The following is an 18,718-nucleotide window of genomic DNA, read 5'->3' as shown; positions in this document are numbered from 1 at the left end:
ATTCGAGGGACAGGTGGCCCCGGCAGGAGCTCATTGTCTCCTTCCTTGAACTAACCTGGCCCCCTGAAACTACAGCCAGGCTCCTATGTCCCACCGTGCATAAGGGAACCCCAATTTTTTAGACCTTGTCAGTTCAGACCGTGTCATCATCTTGCCTCAGTGGCATCACAGGACCCCTCAGAAGCAGCATATGAGGGGCTCCTGGGTGGCTCAGTTGGTTCAGCGTCTGACTCTTGACTTGGCTCAGGTCAAGATCTCATAGTTCGAGCCCCGCGTAGGGCTCTGTGCTGACAGCGCGGAGCCTGCTTGGGATTCTCTCTCCCTCTCTCTGCCCTTTCCCGGCTTGTGTGCAGGCGTGCGCCCTCTCTCAAAATAAATAAACTTTTTAAAAACAATGTTCTTTTTAACACATATGAAAGTGTTTTAGGGAAAGGCCACTGCTACCCACGTTGTGATTTTTTAGATTTCACCTTGTGTTCTCTCTGAGCATTTTGCCTCCTTTCGAAACTGCCTCCTGTCACCTCAGGCCAGCAGGAGGAAACCCAGCATCCGGAGACAGCAGCATGTCCGGACCCCTTTCTTTTCTGCCAGTCCCTGTTGCTGTCTACCTCTGATCCCTGATCCAAACGTCACCTCCTCCGGGCCGCCCCCCTCACAGTGGCCACGGCTCTATTCTTGTGAACTCGTAGCTGACGGATCACTTGCGAATTTGGTCCAAATCTCCATGTTATGGTATTCGGATTCAAGGCCCAGAGAGGGCTAATGGCTTCCTGACATGACCCAGCAAGCAAGGATGGGGCTCGCCAAAATCCATGTCTCTCTTTGGCCGGCTGACTGTTCAGAGTGAGCTCCCGCTACTGGTAGACGAGGGCCCAGGACAGCGCAGAATCATCCACATTGCATCAACCCTCCCAGATTGAGCTTCAAGAGCAAAAAAGCCAAGACGAAGAAGAGAACTTCTAGTCACTGGAGGGGCATGAGCGAGGCCGCACCCCCACGAGTACCATGGAAGGGACTCACTCACAGATACAGGCCCAGCTGCACGACCCTGACACTTCCAGGCTCGTCTCCACTCCATCTTAGCTGTTTCAACAGCCACTCCAAAATGGGCAACGTTGTCCCCACGGACATTTTGGGGATTTGAGTGGGAGGGTCTGCCTGGCTTCCTTTAACCCACTCTCAGGCAGTGGAGAGGACTCTGGAGCCAGACTCTCTGCGTTCGACTTCCAGTTGCTGTGTGTCCTCGGGCTACTTACTCTCCCTCTCTGGGCCTCCTGCAAATGAACTGATGCTTGTAAAGGACTTAGAACAGGACCCTGCATGTGGTAGGCGCCATGGGTGTCAGATAAATAACTCTGTGTGCTTTCTGACCAGCTAATGCCTGACCCTAAGTCAACCCGGCCTTCCTCCCACCCCTCCCTCCCTCCATGCCCCCTGCCTTGTGGCCCTGGCCAGCTCAGCCTCCAGAGCACCTTGACAGGAAATTCTTAGAGCATGAAACTTCCCATCCGGGAGAGCAATGGGGAGACTGAAACCCCACCCTTGTAGCCTGGATCCGAGGCTGTTCACAGAACAGAAGATAGGAGATAGGAGAGTGGGACTGGGGACAATGAGAAGATTCCAGCCCCTGCCTGGAAGGGGGAGGGCACTGCCCAGCTGTTCACTTAGCACCTTCCCATCCCCACTTCACGCAACAGAGAACCCCGCCCACTGCCCATCTCATCACACCCTCCTCCCTCGCTCCCCCCGCTGCCCATGGGCAGGGGGGCTCCCCACCGTCTTCCCCATGTACACACACCCGCCACCCCACGCAGCCCACATCAGCATCCTCGATAGGGGCCACACTCTCCCAGCACCTCCCATGGGGCTGCAGAATGCCCTAGTCACCACCCTGGGTGCCCCCCACTTGGCTCAGCCCGGAGGGAGGGATCCTGTGCTTTGGAGGCTGAACCCCAGACTCAGCAACCAGCGGCCCCTACGTGGACCTCTACACAGACCATGTGGACAGAACCTCGTCTCTGGCCTTGGGAGCTGTGGACCGGCAGAGCGGGACCGAGTTTGGCCACCAAGTACTCCTCAAACCACCATCGGCCCGCAGGCAAGACCCCCGTGAAACCTCACGCAGCACTAGGCCAGGACTAGGGAGCCGAGGGGGGCTATCCCAGCAGCAGCACCACGCCGATCTCTGCGGTGGGGTCACCTGCGCTGTCAGGTGAAATCCCCAGGGCCGCTGTGTCAGATTGGTCCTACCGTTTGGCCATTCTACAGACCAGGAAACTGAGGCTAGGGAAGGGCCATCCGATCCAAGGTCACTCCAGGTGGAGCCAAGATACAGGCCTGGGTCTCGCTCTGGAGGGCTCCTCGCAGAAGTGGTACGGGCAGAGGTCCTAGAGATACGTGCTCCCCTGGCTTTGGGAGATCCCCCCCCCACTTCAAAAAAGGAGAGAAAAATGAGGGGGTTGGCCAAGACCACCGGCAGTGCAGACAATTCCAGCCTGGGAGAGGGGGCTTGGGGGCCAAACCTCAGGAGAGACCTCCCCCCGCTCTGGAGCAGCTGCCCTTGACTTCAGGCCTTCCGTAAACACACGCAGAGAACAGAACGGTCCAGCCCAGCTTAACACAATGGGTTAGCATCACAGGGTCCCCAAGGTCCCCAAGGACACTAGTGGAGGGTGGCCACGGCTCATCTAAGTTGACACTTCCCCCACCCCCACCCCCACCCCCGGGCCCTGCTGGCCCCAAGAGGCCTGGCTCCAGCTCAGGCCCAGCCCTGCCCATCCTCACGATGCGGGAGGGGGCAGCGGGCAGGGGACCCGTGGCTCACTTTCTCCCCCCCGGGGCCTGAGTCACTTCCTCTGCCATCCGTGTAGAACCACGAGTCACCGCTGGCCCAGTCCAGGCTCCTGGAAAACCCATTTCCTCGGAGGATGGAGGTGGAAGCTGAGTGGATAGGACCTGATCGGCCTTGGGGTTAACCCTTCCTGGGCAGGCACCTCTCCAACATATCCGGCTGGGCTGATGCCCAGACCTGCTCCCCCACTGCTTTCCTCCTTCCCGTCACACACCCTGATGACCGCAAACACCTCGGTGCCACCTCCAGACTGACCCTTTACCAGGAATGCCTGCCCCATCCCTAGGATGACCCAACCCACCTACTGGGACTCAGTTAAGACACACCCTCCCCATGAAGTGTTCCCCAACCGCCCAGTCCCGATCAGAATTAACTATGTGTTCCTGGGGGGAGGGGGAGCCCTCCATTCTAGATGGTCCCCACTGCCCCAAGACTTCATTCCAGAGGTGCCCAGACTCGCCCGAGGGCCAGAATCATGCCAGGGAGTTCACTAAAATGCATTTCACACGCCCCGCACTCTGAGGATCAGAGGCAGCAGGTCCGGGGTGGGAGTGGGGAGCCTGGCTTTAACAAGCATCCCATGGATTGAGACTCTGAGGGCTTGGAATCATGGGTGACAAGCCTGGGCTAACGGTAACCGTGTTTTACAGAGAAAGTCAGAGACGACAGGGGCCCAGCCCCAGATCACTCAGCCGCTGAATAGCAATGGCTGGGCTGGGGGCAAGGACATGTCGTGTTCCTCTGCGATTCACCTGGCGTTTAGCAGGGGCCTCCCAAAGGACAGAAGGGAGCAGGAGGGCATGGGTGGAAGGGGAGCGCTGGAGTGGGTTTTCGGGCGTGAGCCCCATCTGGCCCTCCTTGGGGGTGGGACAGAAGGGAGAGGACCCAGCTCGGCTTTCCAGCTCCAGCCTGGATCCTTAGGTGCTCTCCAGAAGGTGGGGGGCAGCATGGTGCTTCGGGCTACCCCCCTGAGCCCCGTGCAGGGGGCTTAGGAAAGAAGGATTTGACCCAGGACAGGGAAAAGGAGAGGGTGGGTGAGCATGAAACCTTGCGAGTGTAAGCATGCATGCGAATGCGAATGCGTGTGCACACACGCGAGTGCAAGTATGCAGAGCAGCAAGGAGAAAGCCGAAGACGGCTGGGAGTGGGGGCGGCTGGGAGTGGGGGCAGGTCAGCTCTGTGGGGGAGGAACAGAGGGCTGCTCAGACCTCAAAGGGCAGCCGGGAAGGCAGTTAGAACAGAACAGAGAGCAGACGCCTGCAGGTGTTTCCTCTGTGAGGGGTGGGCTGGGGGGGGGGGGGGCTGAAGACCCTCCACTGGTGCTTTCCAAATTACTTGATTAAAGTAAATCTTACTGGGGCACCAGGGTGGCTCAGTTAAGCATCCAACTTCCGCTCGGGCCATCATGACCTCGTGGTTTGAGGGTTTGAGCCCCATGCTGGGCTCTGTGTTGACAGCTCGGAGCCCGGAGCCCGCTTCGGATTCTGTGTCTCCCTGTCTCTCTGCCGCTCCCCCCACCTCTCATAAATAAACATTTAAAAAAATCATTAAGAAGTAAATCTCACTTAGAAACACCATGTAGCCAACAAATCAAAGGGCGAGTCCCCGGAGTCCTGAGTGGGACCCAGGGCCACAGTCCCCTCCTCGCCCAGCCCTCCACACTCTGCCGGGGCTCACTGTCTCCTCCCTCTGCTCCCGTTTCCCAACTGGGAACTGGGAACAGGCGGCTGTGCTCAAGCTAGGGGACCACCTAGGCCGGAGGATCACCCTGGAAGGGTGTTCTGGGATGGCTGGGGGAAACAGTGACTTCAGGTGTCAGGAATTCCTCTACAATAAAGGAGAGTAACAATGAAGCTAGCTGCTGGCTGCCAGAGGCTGGCGGAGGCCAAGGCTGTGCCCACTCACCGCCCCACTCACTGCCCCACTCACCGCCTGGGGTGAATCTGGCTTTCTCGCCCCGGACCTGCCGGAGGGCCGACCCTGCCCGCACAGCCCCACCTCCCCGCGGCTTCTGGTCCAGCCAAGCCCTCAGGCAACGACTCCCTCCGCGTGCCCAGATGGGCCCTGGCCCTGTGGGGAGACCGAGGAAGGGGAGAAGCAGAGAGTTCCCTGCGAGGGGGGGAGGAAAGGGTCTGTCCACGTAGAAGGACACTGAGTCCTCCCCAAGAGCCAGTTACCAAAGCCACACACCCTGCAGCCTGTCAGCAGAACACTCGCTTAAGAGGCCTCAGGGGGTCCAACAGAGAGTTGCCACTCGACCAGAGGCGAGCCCAGGCTCGGGGGTTCCCTCCTCCGAGCCTTTCCACACACCAGTCCTCCTCCCTGATGCCAGCCTTGAGATGTATCTCATGCCCTGGGCCTCGGGCCTCTACTCCCTTTCCCCACTGCCCCCGCACTCTGGCCCCACGCCACATGGCGGGTGGGGTTGAACAGGGTCTGTCTGGCACAGGGGGAGGAACCCCGGAATCCAAGGACAGGGAGGACGGCAGCTCCCTTTGGCAAGTGCTCAATTTGTGCTGGCATCGTGCAAAGCATTGCGCAAATTATCACTCAGGCCCCAACATAAGTCTGTGAGGCAAGTGCTATCATTACCCCCACTTTTTTAATGTTTCTTTAATTTTGAGAGAGAGAGCGCATGAGAGTGGGGAGGGGCAGAGAGTGGGGGACAGAGGATGCCAAGCAGACCCTGTACTGACAGCAGCGAGCCCAATGTGGGGCTCAGACCCACAAACCGCAAGATCATGACCTGAGCCAAAGTCAGATGCTTAACCGACTGAGCCCCCCAGTCTCCCCATTACCCCCACTTTAAAGATAATGAAACTGACGTTCAAAGAGGTTAGGTGATGCCTAAGATCACGTAGCAAGTAAGCAGCCAAGCCAGGTCTCAAACCCAAGGCCTCCCAACCCCAAAGCCATGCTTTCTGTCATTGTGGTCTCCAGAGTCCTATCCCTTGGAGGAGACTGTCTCCCCATCTTTACCAAACAGTAACTTGCCAGAGTACTTTCTAAGTGCTAGTTCCCAGTTAGAGAAATGCTGCAGGCCCTGTTTGGTCTTATGTATTAGCACATCAAAGGCTCTGATAAGTCCTGCAAAAAGAAAATCCACAGAGCTTGGTTGGGCTTAGTTTCCCAGCCCACCGTGATGGTGTATCCTTTTTAGCATGAGCACCTGTTGTCAACATGAGAAACATGTTGCTCTCAAAAATCTTGACTCCACACACATAAGAAACCTGTCAGCAACCTCCCTTCCAGCCTCCAGCCCTTCCCCTCCCCTCTTAGGCCATTAGCTAGCCTGAGATGGGCTGTGGGAGCCATTCAGGCTGTGATGTTCCCCAGGGCAACTCATCACCATCCTTGACTCTTCCAGGCAAGAGGTCCCCAGGGAGCCGGAGGTGTGTGAGGCCCCATCCCACCTCCCTTAGGCTGGCAGCAGCAGCTCTTGAGGAAAGGGGACACTGCCAGCTCGGTCCCCAGGTTAGCCATTCCATTAAAGTCAGCCACAGCCAGCTGGGCTCTCAGCCTCGCTTCAAGCAGCTGTGACACTTAAAAAGCTGGAATTGAGAGGGAAGGAGGGAGAGAAGGGCAGAGAGGGAGAAAGAAAGAGACAAATGAACATGCCAGAGCTTTTAGAAGCTGAGAATTAAAGCCTCTTATAATTTGAGAATGGATTATAGGGACCTGCCACCTAAAGAAGACAAGAGATCAGAAGAGTCCCAGATCTGGCCCAGGCTGGGTTTGGGCTCAGGCGCCAGGATTTCCCAAAGGCAGTCCAGGGACCCTGGTGCCAGCTCCGTGCTGCCGGCGCGTTGTGCGGCCCCCTGCCAAGTCTCCCCGCCGCCCTGTCCCCAGGGAGCAGTTGAGGCTGGACTCTAGGACCCCAGGGCACACACTGTCGGCACCTGCCCAGGGAATGCAGACTCCCGGAGCAGAGTTGGCGGGAGTTAGGTGTGCAAGGTCCAGACCTGGCCCCCGGAACTTTCAGCCAGCCTGTCCCCTCTGTGAGCCTCAGTTTCCTCCAGTGTTAAGTGGCTGACTGTGAGCCCTGTCCCTGCCGCCACCACTCCCCCCCCCCCCCACCGCCAAAGTCTTCTCTATAGCCCAGGCCCTCAGGATGCTTACAGGGAAGGGCAGGGCTTACCTCCCAGGTGACAGAAAGGAACAAAGAAGATGCTGGGCCCCTCTCCTCCTGGCCAGACTCTCTTCCCTCTCAAACCACAGGCAGACCTCAGTTGTCTGGCTGAAAGGTTCCTTCCCCATCTGTGTTCCCACACTGCTCAAGGCCAGGCCTGCGAGGTCAGCACAGCTACCTCCCTGCTCTGGGGGCTACAGGTCAGCTAGGCTGGGCCTGGCAGAAAGCCCGTCTTCGGGGTATAGGACCCTCGCATTTTGAAGGCCAGCCACCAGCCCTCCCTTTCTTCCCTCTTCCTCCGGTCCCGCTCCTGGCTGAGAGGACAGCGGGACACACAGCCTCCTCCCCCAACAAGGCTGGGGGCCTGGTCAAGGCTGAGGGACCAGCCCCCTCTGGGGAAGGGCAGCGGACACACAGACCAGGATCGCATCCAGCTCGCTGTTCCCACGGCAGGCACCACCCAGGACCGCGGGGTCCTCCACCCCCATTCGCACACCTCAAGGGCGGTGTGCCCGCTACCTCCCGTAACAAAGGCAACATGGATTAAGTTCTTTGGAAACGCAAGATTTGATTCTAAGCTCTTTACCCAAAGTAACCCTCATCCTCCCCCAAACCTTAAGAGACAAGTAGCATTACGCTCATTTGACAAATAAGGAAACTGAGACCTATAGCCAGCGAGTGGTGGAGACGAGATGCTGCTCCCAGGACCTGGCTCCAGAAGGGATGCTCTTGTTCCTGTAGCCCATTTCCCCTTGACCTTACCTGGCTGCTAGAAAAGGCTTCTCTTTAAAACTCACAGAAGAGATGCTCCAAAATGTGTTTCCTTGGGGTTAGCTGAACACCCTTCCCCTGAGGGTCCAGGGGACCCCCATGCCCATCATGGAGCATAGCTCCTGCCAGCCCAGCCAGGGACACAGCCTCCCAACACCTCTCAGAGGCTTATCTTTAATCATTGGGGGTGGAGCCCAGGGAGTGACCGAGGGGAGGGTTGTGGGGCCCTTACTCTCAACCATTCCTCCCTGTTCCTGAGCCGCTCTCGAATCGAACTGACAAATCCCTCTTAGTGTAGCATCTGTGACTCTCCCAGGGTCCCTGGTGCCACCTAGCTCCACCCCCACCCCACCCATCAGCTATAGGTGTTGGGGAGAAAGGGGAGATGGGGAAGAGGGATGGAGGGAGAGAAGAAAGAGAGGGGGAAGGGAAGGAGGAGGAGAGGAGGAGAGGAGCAGGGGAGGGGGAGGTAAAGGAGGGGAGGGAGAAGAAGGAAAAGGGAAGGGGAGGGGGAGGAGAAGGAAGCAGGACCAGGAGTGAGAGGGATGGAGGGAAGACAGGAGGAGGGGAAGAGTCGTACCTGGAACTCCGCCTTTGTGGCACCGAGCGGACTGCAAGTGCATAAAGAGCGCGAACGCGAGAGCAAAGGGTTGGCCTCCCTTGCAGACTGCTGCCTGCTGGGGAGGTGGCTCGGTCTCCGTGAGGAGGATTTCCAAGCAGAGCCACCCCAGCCCCTGCCCCCTCCCTGGAGCTTCAAACAAAGCGGGCAGCCAGGGAAGACGGGCTGCAAGCCCCAGTCACCGGCTGGGGGGGGGGGGGGGGGGGGAGAGAAGGGGCGCAGGTGACAGCAGCCCCTGGCAACCGTTTCCCTGGCAACCGTTGGCAGCTGCAGAAAGGCAAATACGTCACTCCCGGCTCCGACCCAGCACAGCACAAGCCCCCTAACTTGTCTGGTACCCAAGTCTCCAGACTCAGATGCTGCCCTGGGTCCAGCAGGGAGAGCTGGCGGGAGGAGGTTATAGAGAGCACTGGAGGCCACCTGCCTAAGTTTGTCAGCACTGACTTTAAACCAAATCCTTTTAGGACCCGGTGGGGGCTACTCTTGTCACCCAAGATGCTTACTGTCAGCTGCATTTGCCCCTGGGGGTTGCCAGTCTGTGGCCTTGACCTCATCCCAAGCTGGACACCCCTCTAGCCTCCCCCACCAACCATTGGCTGTCAGAAGTACAGAATGTGTACCTACTTCCCTAGAAGAGTCTTAGGGGGGCACCTGCTCCAGGAAGCCTTCCTAAGTTGCCAGACCCCACCAGGAATCTTCCTTCTGAGTTATCCTTAGGGCTGGGGAGCTTCCCCCTGGCTTTCTTTCAAGAGAGTTTTCTGAGGGCCAGGAGTGGGTCAGACTCTCCTTTCTGTGATCCAGAGTAAGTACCAGTGCGGGGAGGGAAGGGAACAGAGGCAAAGCTTCCGAAACCCCTTCTATGTGCCAGGTACTACGCCAGGCATTTTGGAGATCGACTTCTACCACTCTCTGAGGTCAGCCCTGTTGAAGCTCTCTTACAGATGGGGAAGCAGAGGCTCAGGGAAGTGAGGTGGCCAGGTCAAAGCCGCCCAGCTGGCAAAGGAGGGGTGTGGGTCTCAAACCAAGATCTCCTCTGAGACGCGGAGACATCAAGACCAAATGTGCCTCTGATGCTTGACTAATCCTGCCCCCCATCCAGTGGACATCTGAACTTAATTTGATCACCTCCAGTGAGAGGGAGCTCACCTCCTCCCGGGAGGGCACATCACTGTGACCTCTAAAAAGTCCTCCATAGCCAGTGAGTCAAAGAGGAAAGGACATCAAAGGCACGGGTGGCCTCCACGTGCCAGACAGGCCAGGGAAGGGAACCAGGGACAGACGTCTCGGCTGGAGTTTTGGCTCCAGAGCAGCGGCAGATCAGAGACAGGGTGGCGCTGTTCAGGGGGCTAAGGGGCTAGGGTCGCAGCCAAGCAGCTATAAACACTTTCCCAGAACAAGTGGGGAACCCCCTTGGCAATCACACGCAAAGGGGACGGAGGGGCTTTGCGGTGGTTTCTGGCAGAGGCCATGGGAAAGGCAGCAGGGCTTGGGGCCAGGGGGATGGAGTGCCCATGCACCCTCACACCTCCTCCCCCACCCATGGACCAGAGCCAGGAGGCAGCTATTGTCTTGCCGCTGGCCCAGAGCTGTGTCCCATTCAGGCACTATTTTTGGCCCCGGGAGGAAGAGGAAAAGAAAGCAAAGAAAGGAGCTGCTGTTCTCAGTGGAACCTTCGCCCGGAAAGGATTCTAGAGCCTGCTGCGCCAGAGAAGGGAGTCACTGTTGGATCAGAAGATTCTGTGCTTAAAAAGAGTTGGCAGGGGGCTGCAGTTCAGGGGAGCCAGGGGAGGACGCAGATGGGGCCCCCCTGGCCTTTTACACACACTTGGTGCTCACTAACTGCAGCGACAAGTGGGGAAACAGAGGCGAAACATCCCAGGTCCCACCGAAAGTCTCCAAGCACTTGCGATGACAAAGATACCTACAATAGCTCATAGGTCATTGCCGCCCTGAGCCAAGTCTCTGCCAAAGACATCGACAATGGTCTTGACACTGATGACCAGAGAGGAGGTGTGTGGGACAAAAAATGAGGCTCCTTTTACAAATCAGAGAGCTGAGGCTCAGGGAGCAGCATGGCTACCAAAATAAGCTAGTGACCCCACACCACTCTCTCCACCTTAATGCCACCCACTCCCTGCTGAGTTCACCAACTCAGCAACACACTAGCCTTCTTTCTATCCTCAGACACACCTCAGGGCCTTTGCATGTGCTTTCCCCGAAGCATAGCACATTCTTTCCTGGACCCATTCTCTGATTGGTGTCTTCCCTTCTCAGTCCTTACTTCAAATATCTCCTCCCCCAAGAAGCCATCCATGATTACCCAACCAAAATTATCCTCCCTGTCATCACTCTCTTCCGTATCGCCTTATCTTCTTAACTTTACAGCACTCAACACTGTCAGATGATCCTCCAATTAGCTTACTTGGTCTCCATTTCTCAACATTTACCCTGTCTTGTCTGTCTGGCTCACCACCTGTAGCTCCCGCCCTAGCAGGAGTCTGGCCCCCAGTAGACGCTCAATGACTACTCGTTAAATACACGAATGAATGACCAGAGCTGGGATTCTAACCGGGTCAGGCAGGCTCCAAGCCTCTTGCCAATAGGAGCCAATTCCCGATGCTACAGATTTGAGCCAAAAGTGCCACTTGCGGCAGGGGGTTCCAGCACTGAGCCATCCCGACTCCCCAGCATCTGACTGGTCAGGGGCATACGTACCTCTGCCAAGTGCTTGGCCAGAGAGGGACTTCCAAGACTGCACAGCTTGAGAATAGGGATGGGACCTGAAACTCCAGCCCAGCATTTCCTTCAATACACGGCTGCCTGGTAAAGGCTCTGAAAAGTCCTACAATGCAGAAGCTTGCAAGATCAAGCCTTTTCTGAATCATTGGGACCAAAACAGACTTTCAAAGTTGCTAGATTAGATGATGTCTGAGATGCCACCTAAATTCGTGATCACTGAACCTTGGGTTTTCTCTTGACACAAAGGCAAAGTTATTAACATCAGGCCCCTTGACCACTCACTCCTCTGGCCCAGGGCTAAGAGGGGGCCCAGGGAGGAATTTGCCAGTGAAGGTGGGTCCCATTCCCACTTCTGCAAATGCTTAACTTCCATTTGGACTCCTGTGGGCTCCCCAAGGTGGAGCAGGGATGGGAAACAGCACATGTCTGTGGCCACGGAGGACCCTGGGGTCTAGGAACCTGGGGGTGGGCATATCCCAAGGGCCAGCACGCAGAGACTCACAAGGCTGCTGGGGCAGGGAAGGGAACCACGTGGGTGCACAAACCATATGAACTGCACCTGACTTCCATAATGCACATGCCCACACTAGGAGGGGACACTATTATGCCCATTTTACAGCTAAGGAAACTGAGGCTCGGAGAGAAGAAGTCGCTTGCCCAGGGTTACACAGCTGGCAAGACTGGACTCCAATCCAGCTCTATACACTCCCTTAGCTGCACTGTCCCCATTGCTCCCTGTGGCCCCCCAGGCCCCAGTCCTGGCATCTCCAGTACATGGAGAGGAAGCGTCAGCCACTCTAGGGAGGTAGATATGCAGGTCTACAAGGCTGTGCTACATCCAAAACTTCACAGCCTGGGAACAGGGGCCAGGCCCCCTCCTGCCCACACCCATGGGGTCTGCAAACACTCCTACCCTCCCTGGACGGCAGTTACTGTGGCTTCCAGCTCTGTGAAAGAGGGAATCCAAGTTGGGGAGCCGAGGCAGGACTCCCAGGCGTGCTGACACCTGCTGCAGAGTCTCCGTGGGAAAGCACCGGCCGTCCCCCCAGCCACAGCTAGTGACGGGTACTGCGCCCCGGCCTGGCGCCCCCTTTGCCAGGCCAGGCACCAGGACCCGGGTGTCCTTGGCTCCCAGCCCGGGAGCTGGAGAGCAGACCCTGTCCATCTGGTCTGGGGTGTGTGCATAGGCGGCAGGGCCCAGGAGACTGTGGCAGGCTCAGCCACAGACATACGATAAATACAGCTTTGAGGAAAGCGCGTGAGGACTCCTTCTGGCCCCGCCTGCTGCCCTCAGCTCTCTCGTGAGGCTCTGTCACATGCAAGTGTGTGGGAGGGGCTAGAACCGCAGAGTTGGGAACACCCGTACCCAGGCACAGGTCCATGGGATAGGGAGAGCAAGGGACAGCATCAGCTCCCTGATGATTGGGGAGGGGGGGTTCCCCCTTTCTGACCCCTCCATCACAGCCTCCTGTCTCAGTTGGTCCCTGAGCCCCGATGCCCTCACACCCGGTACACCTTCACCTGGCGCGCTGGATGATTAGGCGACAATGGGAGCGTCCCAAAGATGCCACTGGATGGGTGCTAATGGTGGAAGTCTGGACACAGTGACAGGCGAGGCTGTGGAGGCACCACCCGCCCACAAACACCATCTGATGCCATTAGGATGACCAGTGGGCTGGCTGCTCAGGGACCTAATGCCTGGGGAGAATGTGGGAATTGGGTGCCTCTCCCGCCCACGGCCAGAAAAGCTCCGGGCTGGAAGGAGCCGTGAAGAACCTCACACTCTGCTCAAGCTCCCTCTACACTGCCCTGCCAAACTTAAACACTTGCAGGGACGGGGAGCTCACTACCGCAAATGGGTGCAGCCATCTGTGGTGCTGTGGGAAACAGCCCAGCCCTGTGCTCAGGCCCCCACGGCCACTGACTGGCCAGCGAACTTGACACCTGCTTCCTCATCTGTGAAGTGTGGATAAAGATTCAAATCTCCAAGGGCCAGCAGCACCCAGGACTGAACGAGGGTCTTTGTAGGCAGTACAACTGTATGTCCTAGGTAGGAGTGGGGGTGGTTATGAGTCTCTCCGGGGTTTGGCGCATGCCCAGATGGTGACACAGCCGGTGGAGCACTGGGCAGAGGGCGCCAGGCCAAACGTGACTCAGTTGCTCCAGTCGGCCCCTGGGGCTCACCCCTCCCTCACATTTGTCACCATGAAGACAGGTGGGTCTGGGCAGTTGTCCCCCCTGCCACAGGGTCAGAGACCCAAGGTACTAACCACAGAGCCCTCCCTGAGAGCCATACTTGGCCAGGGACCCAGAGGGGGTCAGCCACCCAGTGCAGGCAAGGGGCCAAGAGGCCAAGGGAACTCAGACCAGCGGAGAAGTAACCACAGAGTGCTGCCCTAGGAAACCCGCCCAGCTTGAACTCGGGCCTCCCGTGGAGGCCCAGCACAGTGGCCAAGCGGGTCAGTCCCTGGGCCACAGAGAAGAGCAGGAGGGAGCCCCATTCTTGAAGAATGCATGCCAGCAGATCAAGACCCCCCTAGATGGGGGCGTCCAAGGCCCCACGGGCTCTCCGGTGCCTGGCGACTTTCCCCATGATGTCATGGGGGCACAGGGCTAATGCTCCAGGATGAACTCACTGTTGCTTCCTAAGGTCTTGGTGGTGGCCCGGAACAGTGGCAACAACAAGATCGCTTATGGCGTGCCAGGCACTACACTCAGCACCTAAAACTTAGTGGCTCACTTAACCTTCTCAAGGTGCCATTACCATCCTCATTTTTTTTTTAACGTTTATTTATTTTTGGGACAGAGAGAGACAGAGCATGAACGGGGGAGGGTCAGAGAGAGAGGGAGACACAGAAACCGAAACAGGCTCCGGGCTCTGAGCTGTCAGCACAGAGCCCGACGCGGGGCTCGAACTCACGGACCGCGAGATCCCGACCTGAGCCGAAGCCGGACGCTTAACCGACTGAGCCACCCAGGCGCCCCTGCCATCCTCATTTTTAAGATGAGGCAAACAAGGCACAGAGAGACTAATACACCTGCCCAAGTTCACACAGTTGATGGAGCTGGGACAAAGCCAGACAGCCCCAGGGCCACCATGCTGCTTCTCTTGGGGGAACAGCTGAACTGGATGACGGAGGAGCAAAGGTCTGGGACAACTGGACGTGGGGGTCTACTGCCCGTGGGGCCCTATGTGTTTAGGCGTCTCAGCTAATCCCCACAGGGTCCCCTAGAGATACCAGGTACCTTCATCCCCATTTTATAGCCTGAGTAATGAGGCTTTGAGAGACAGAGCTTCCTGCTCAAGGTCACTTTTCAAGGATTGGAACCTAGTTCTAACTTGGCCACCATGTGACCCTGAAGACAAAACCTTCAGCCCAGGTTTAGGGAAGGCCTCTCAAAGCTACACAACGTGCTTAGGACACACTTTGCCCCCATCGGCTGCCCCAAATTCCAGCAACCACCCTGCCAGGGGGTGGCACTCTCCTCTCCACGTATAGCGAGGACACTGAGGTCCAGGGAACTTGCACCCTTGGGCCCCTGTAGCCCTCTGCTCTCCCCCCTGGGCCTGGAAAGCCAAGGCCAGGGCTTCTGGGAGGGGGAAGGCAGAGGCCTGAGGACAGGGCAGAGACCTGAGAGGTCTCTCTCCCCTCTCATTGTTGTCATTGTCATGCTCATCTCCAGAGTTAGTTTAAGTGGCCCTGAGCCTGAGGAGCCAGCCTGGAGCCATTAGCTGTGAACCGCCAGCCTCTTTCAGGGAGCTGGAGCTGGGCTGGCTTCCAGACAGCGAGGCCCCCGCCCCGGGCCGCCTCCCTGTAATGCAGAGCCCTGTCCTCCGATGCCCAGAGGCTCCGCCGGCTTCTCTGGGGCGATGCTTTGCTTTTATCTCCGCCTGCCTGCAACTGCCAAGCACGCGCAGACTGTCTGAGCCCGAGCCTGCAGCCACGCAAGAGCCAGGTGCCCACGCCACTGACCTCCACACCACAGCACAAGTCAGGCAGGAGGAGGAAGGGGTAGGTTCTGCCAGAGCCCAGGAGGCCCCGGCTCTCCCCAGGGGGGAGGCAGGATGAAGCACCTAATCCTCCCCCTTCCCCCCTACTGCTGCCGGTTGTTACAAGTTGTCTCCGGGCCTCAGTGCACCCATCTGCCCGCCGTGGAGATCATATGACAAAGACGAACGTTTATACAGGCCAGGCGCTATGCTAGACGCTTTACTGCATGAACTCCTTAATGTTCACAACTGCCCCCCAACATACACACTACGGCTATCCGCTTTTTCCACGTAAGGAAACCGGGGCAGACACCCCAGTTCACACAACCAGAGGGGAACGAAGCCAGGATTCTCCCCAGGTAAACCAGCCTTGCTGTCTCTGTGGGTCCTGACACCCTAGCGGACCGTGGGCTCGGCAGTGGCAGGGATGGGTTTGAGACAGGGGCACGTGCCCTCTGGCACCCAGCGCGCAGCCCGGTCTGGTCGAGGAGCCCCCTCCTGACTGAGGGGCCAGGAGAGCACAGTGGACGAGATCTCACACTCTGCAGCCCCAAAGACCAGCACTTACTCATGGGTAAGCCTCCTGTGCCTCAGTGTCCTTGCCTCTCAAGCAGGCGACCAGGGGCACGTGCCTCACAGGAACGAAGGGTGTGCAAAGCGCGGAGCCCAGGGCCCAGCGGGGTCTGAGGCCGGGAAGGGCCAGGATGTTCCTGCCCCGGCCAAACCACTGGGATCCAGGGAGAGTTGGGAGGTTAAGGGACCCGGGCAGGTGCCTCAGCCCACCTGTGCCCGGGCAGGCTGGCACCCGGCAGGGGTCACATACTGGTGTCCCAAACTCCTCCCACACCCTCAGCCCTGCTCCCCAGCAGCCCGGGCCTGACCCCAGAATCTGCAGGGCTCCGCAAGGGCCTCGAGGAACTCCTGGTGAGGCATGCCGACCGGCGGAGGGTAAGCCTGGAGAGGCGGAGGCCCAGCCAGCCCCTCCCCGCTGTTCGAGGGACCCCTCTGTGCCAGCCCTGCCCCACTTCCCACTCGCCATCTGCCTGGTCCCTGGGCGCCTGCGTCCCTGATGATGTGCTCACGTGATGCCCCATCTGCCGTGAATCAGAAGGCAGGGTCCACAGGGCCTCCCGAGGACGGGACTGCGGGTGCCAGGCCCGCTCGGGCTCTGGTTCAGGGGGAGGGGCGGCACTGGGCTTCGGGGCTGTGTTGCCACGTTTTCCCATCTCCCCACCTGCACCCCGGACACCCCCACTGCCTCCTCCACGCCCTGCCTCAGAGCCCTGCCCCGACTCTTCCCCCCTGCCGTGTAGAAGCCCACCTGTGCCTGCATCCCCCAAACGGGCACTGCCCCCAGCACCCACCACCCAGCACTTACCACCCACACCCACACCCACACGCGGCTCTTGCTGAGGATGAAGCAGCCTGTGGCCCGGCTCAGCTGGAGCACGGTCCACGTGGCCCCTTCGCAGCTGTGCCTGCCCCCCTCACCCCTCCCGTCTCTGTCCTGCCCGGCCCTGCTAGGAAGGCGATCCCCACAGCACAGAGACCCCACCACTGCTCTACTGCCTCTTTCATCCGCTGTCCCTTCAGCTGAGCGGCCACCTCCCCCTCCGTCCCCACAGCCATGAAGCTGCCTTTCAAGCAAGAGCCCTGAGCCCTACAGCCTGGGCTTCGGGCAGCCAGGCCACGGTGCATCATAGCCCTGCCCTCCCCATCCTGTTGGGGTCACAGCCAGAGCACCCAGCCCCCACCCAGCACCCATCTGACCTGGCTGTTGGCTGCTGTGCTGCCCACGTCATCCTGCCATCCCTCCTCTGCAGAGCAGATCGAGACCTGCCAGCCTGGCCCTGCAGGCTCCATAAAGTGACCCGTGCCAGGTCTCCAGGGCCATCATCTGCCCCATTTCCAGGCTCACATCATTCCGAGCCCTTCTCTATGCAACTGCCTCTGCCCGAAATGCCCCGCGCCCCACCCTCCCAGAGGCACACCAGCCCTCTCCACCACTCTCCAAGCCCAGCCGGGTCCTCCCAGCCCAGAAAGTTCTCTCCCCCTCTTGGCAACATTTTGACACTCCTCCGCCTCAGGTCCTAGCTATCTTGTTTGTCTGTGTCCCTGACAAGATGGGGTGTCACGGCCAGGCTGACCAGCCCCTGCCCAGCGGCCCAGGGCCCTGAAGCCAGCAGCAAGAGTGTGCACAGGCCTCCCGGCACAGCGTCTCCCTCACAGGCTGGGCCTGGGGTGGTGTCTTTCACAAGCCGACACTCTCGGAGCCAAGCCCCAGGACCACTGGAGGCAGGGCATCTACCATCATGCCTACACACCCATTTAGCAGCTGAGACAACTGAGGCCCAAAGAGAGAGGCAAGGCAAGGTGCTATGACTGAGGTGGACCCGTATCTCAGGTCCCCAGGGTCCCCACAGCAAAGGGGGATTTGGTCCGGCCTCAAAACGAGTCCAACCTCTAGATGTCGGCAGAGAAGGTCCCCTAGGACCCTGGCCTGGGCTGGGGAACCAACTCAGCAGCTAGCGGCTCTCACTGCCAGGAGATGCTTCTTCCCACTCAGTCTCCAACCCCAAGAAAGCACCTCCGCCCTCAGGGTGCCCACAGTGAGGGGGCAGGGGCCCTGGCGTTGGGTCTGGGCCATCCATGGGTTCTAAGACACCTTGTTTATCTCATTCACTGCCCCCACCCCCAGGATATCATACACACAGCAGGCACTCAATAAATGTTCAGGTGAATAACTTCTTTGGCCCTCTGGAGCTGCAAAGCCTGTTCTTACCCACCCGCCTAGGCCAGGCCGGGACTGCTCCAGGCAGGATGGGCATTGGGGGGTACGGCGAGAGGTGCCCGTCTCAGTATATGCCCCCCAACCCTCCTCAGTAAAATGAGCACCAGTTCCTCCTGTGGGGCCACCAGAGACCTCAGCTCGGCACCGCAGGAAGGAGGCTGGTTGGGGAAAAGGGAAGAACAGTATCCAGCAGATCCCCCAGGGCGGGCGCTGCGGTAGCACCTGGAGAGAAAGCCCTATCAGTTCCACACAGATGGGGGCACCGGGGTCTGGAGGTTAGTGGGCAGGGGGCTCCAGCCTCAGCTTCCACTGCCCCATGTATCCGCCCCTAGTTCTCAGGACCCTCTCTCACTCCCCACGTCCAGACCCCATGGCCGGGACTACCTCCTCCCGAAAGTGGCCTGTGTGGTGAAGAGCCAGACTGCCCCTGGCTCACTTGGGGACCCGGGACCCAGCCCTGGACATCTGTGAGCAAAACTGTCCACGAGAGTCCTGTCCTCCCTCGGACTGGACCCCGGTTCTTTATCCCCGGACTTGGTACCTGACGTTGGGTAAGCCACCTGAGAGCCTTAGCTCTCCCATCTGTGCAGTGGGAGCAGGAATGGGGAGTTGTCCCACAGCCCAGAGAGCAGACCCCAGCTTGCTGGGTCCTGTGACGATACCACCCTGAGCCTCAGTTTCTCTAGTTAACAAAGGACTGGCGGCTCTGAGAGATTCCATCCTGTGGGGCCCCGTTCCCTTCTCAGACACCTCCCTGTCCGTCTACCCCCAACACCGGAGACCCCGCACAGCCGCGTTCATCCGGGCTGGCTGCCCCCAAGAGGCCT

General features: G+C 58.8%; 1 protein-coding gene across 13 annotated transcripts in view; it reads right to left on the bottom strand.

Annotated features, from left to right (window-relative positions):
- The window catches only part of ADGRG1 (adhesion G protein-coupled receptor G1), a 56,227-nt gene that overhangs the window by 13,088 nt on the left and 24,421 nt on the right, over positions 1-18,718 (bottom strand). The window contains exon 1 of one of the 13 annotated variants that reach the window (XM_006941544.5): positions 16,871-17,051. The exons of 6 other annotated variants lie outside the window; for them this stretch is intronic. The gene's annotated coding sequence lies outside the window, so the exon portion shown is untranslated. Of the gene's footprint in view, positions 1-6,989; positions 7,289-7,742; positions 7,893-8,331; positions 8,355-16,870; positions 17,052-18,718 lie in introns of those variants that run through there. 6 more of the 13 variants (XM_019819793.3, XM_045045690.1, XM_003998075.6 and 3 more) reach the window with 6 other exon arrangements.

The sequence above is a fragment of the Felis catus genome, chromosome E2 (assembly GCF_018350175.1).
Source record: "Felis catus isolate Fca126 chromosome E2, F.catus_Fca126_mat1.0, whole genome shotgun sequence".
Classification (NCBI taxonomy): Eukaryota; Metazoa; Chordata; class Mammalia; order Carnivora; family Felidae; genus Felis; species Felis catus.
Note: the sequence above shows the minus strand (reverse complement) of the source record. Positions and strands in the feature narration are given on the sequence as shown.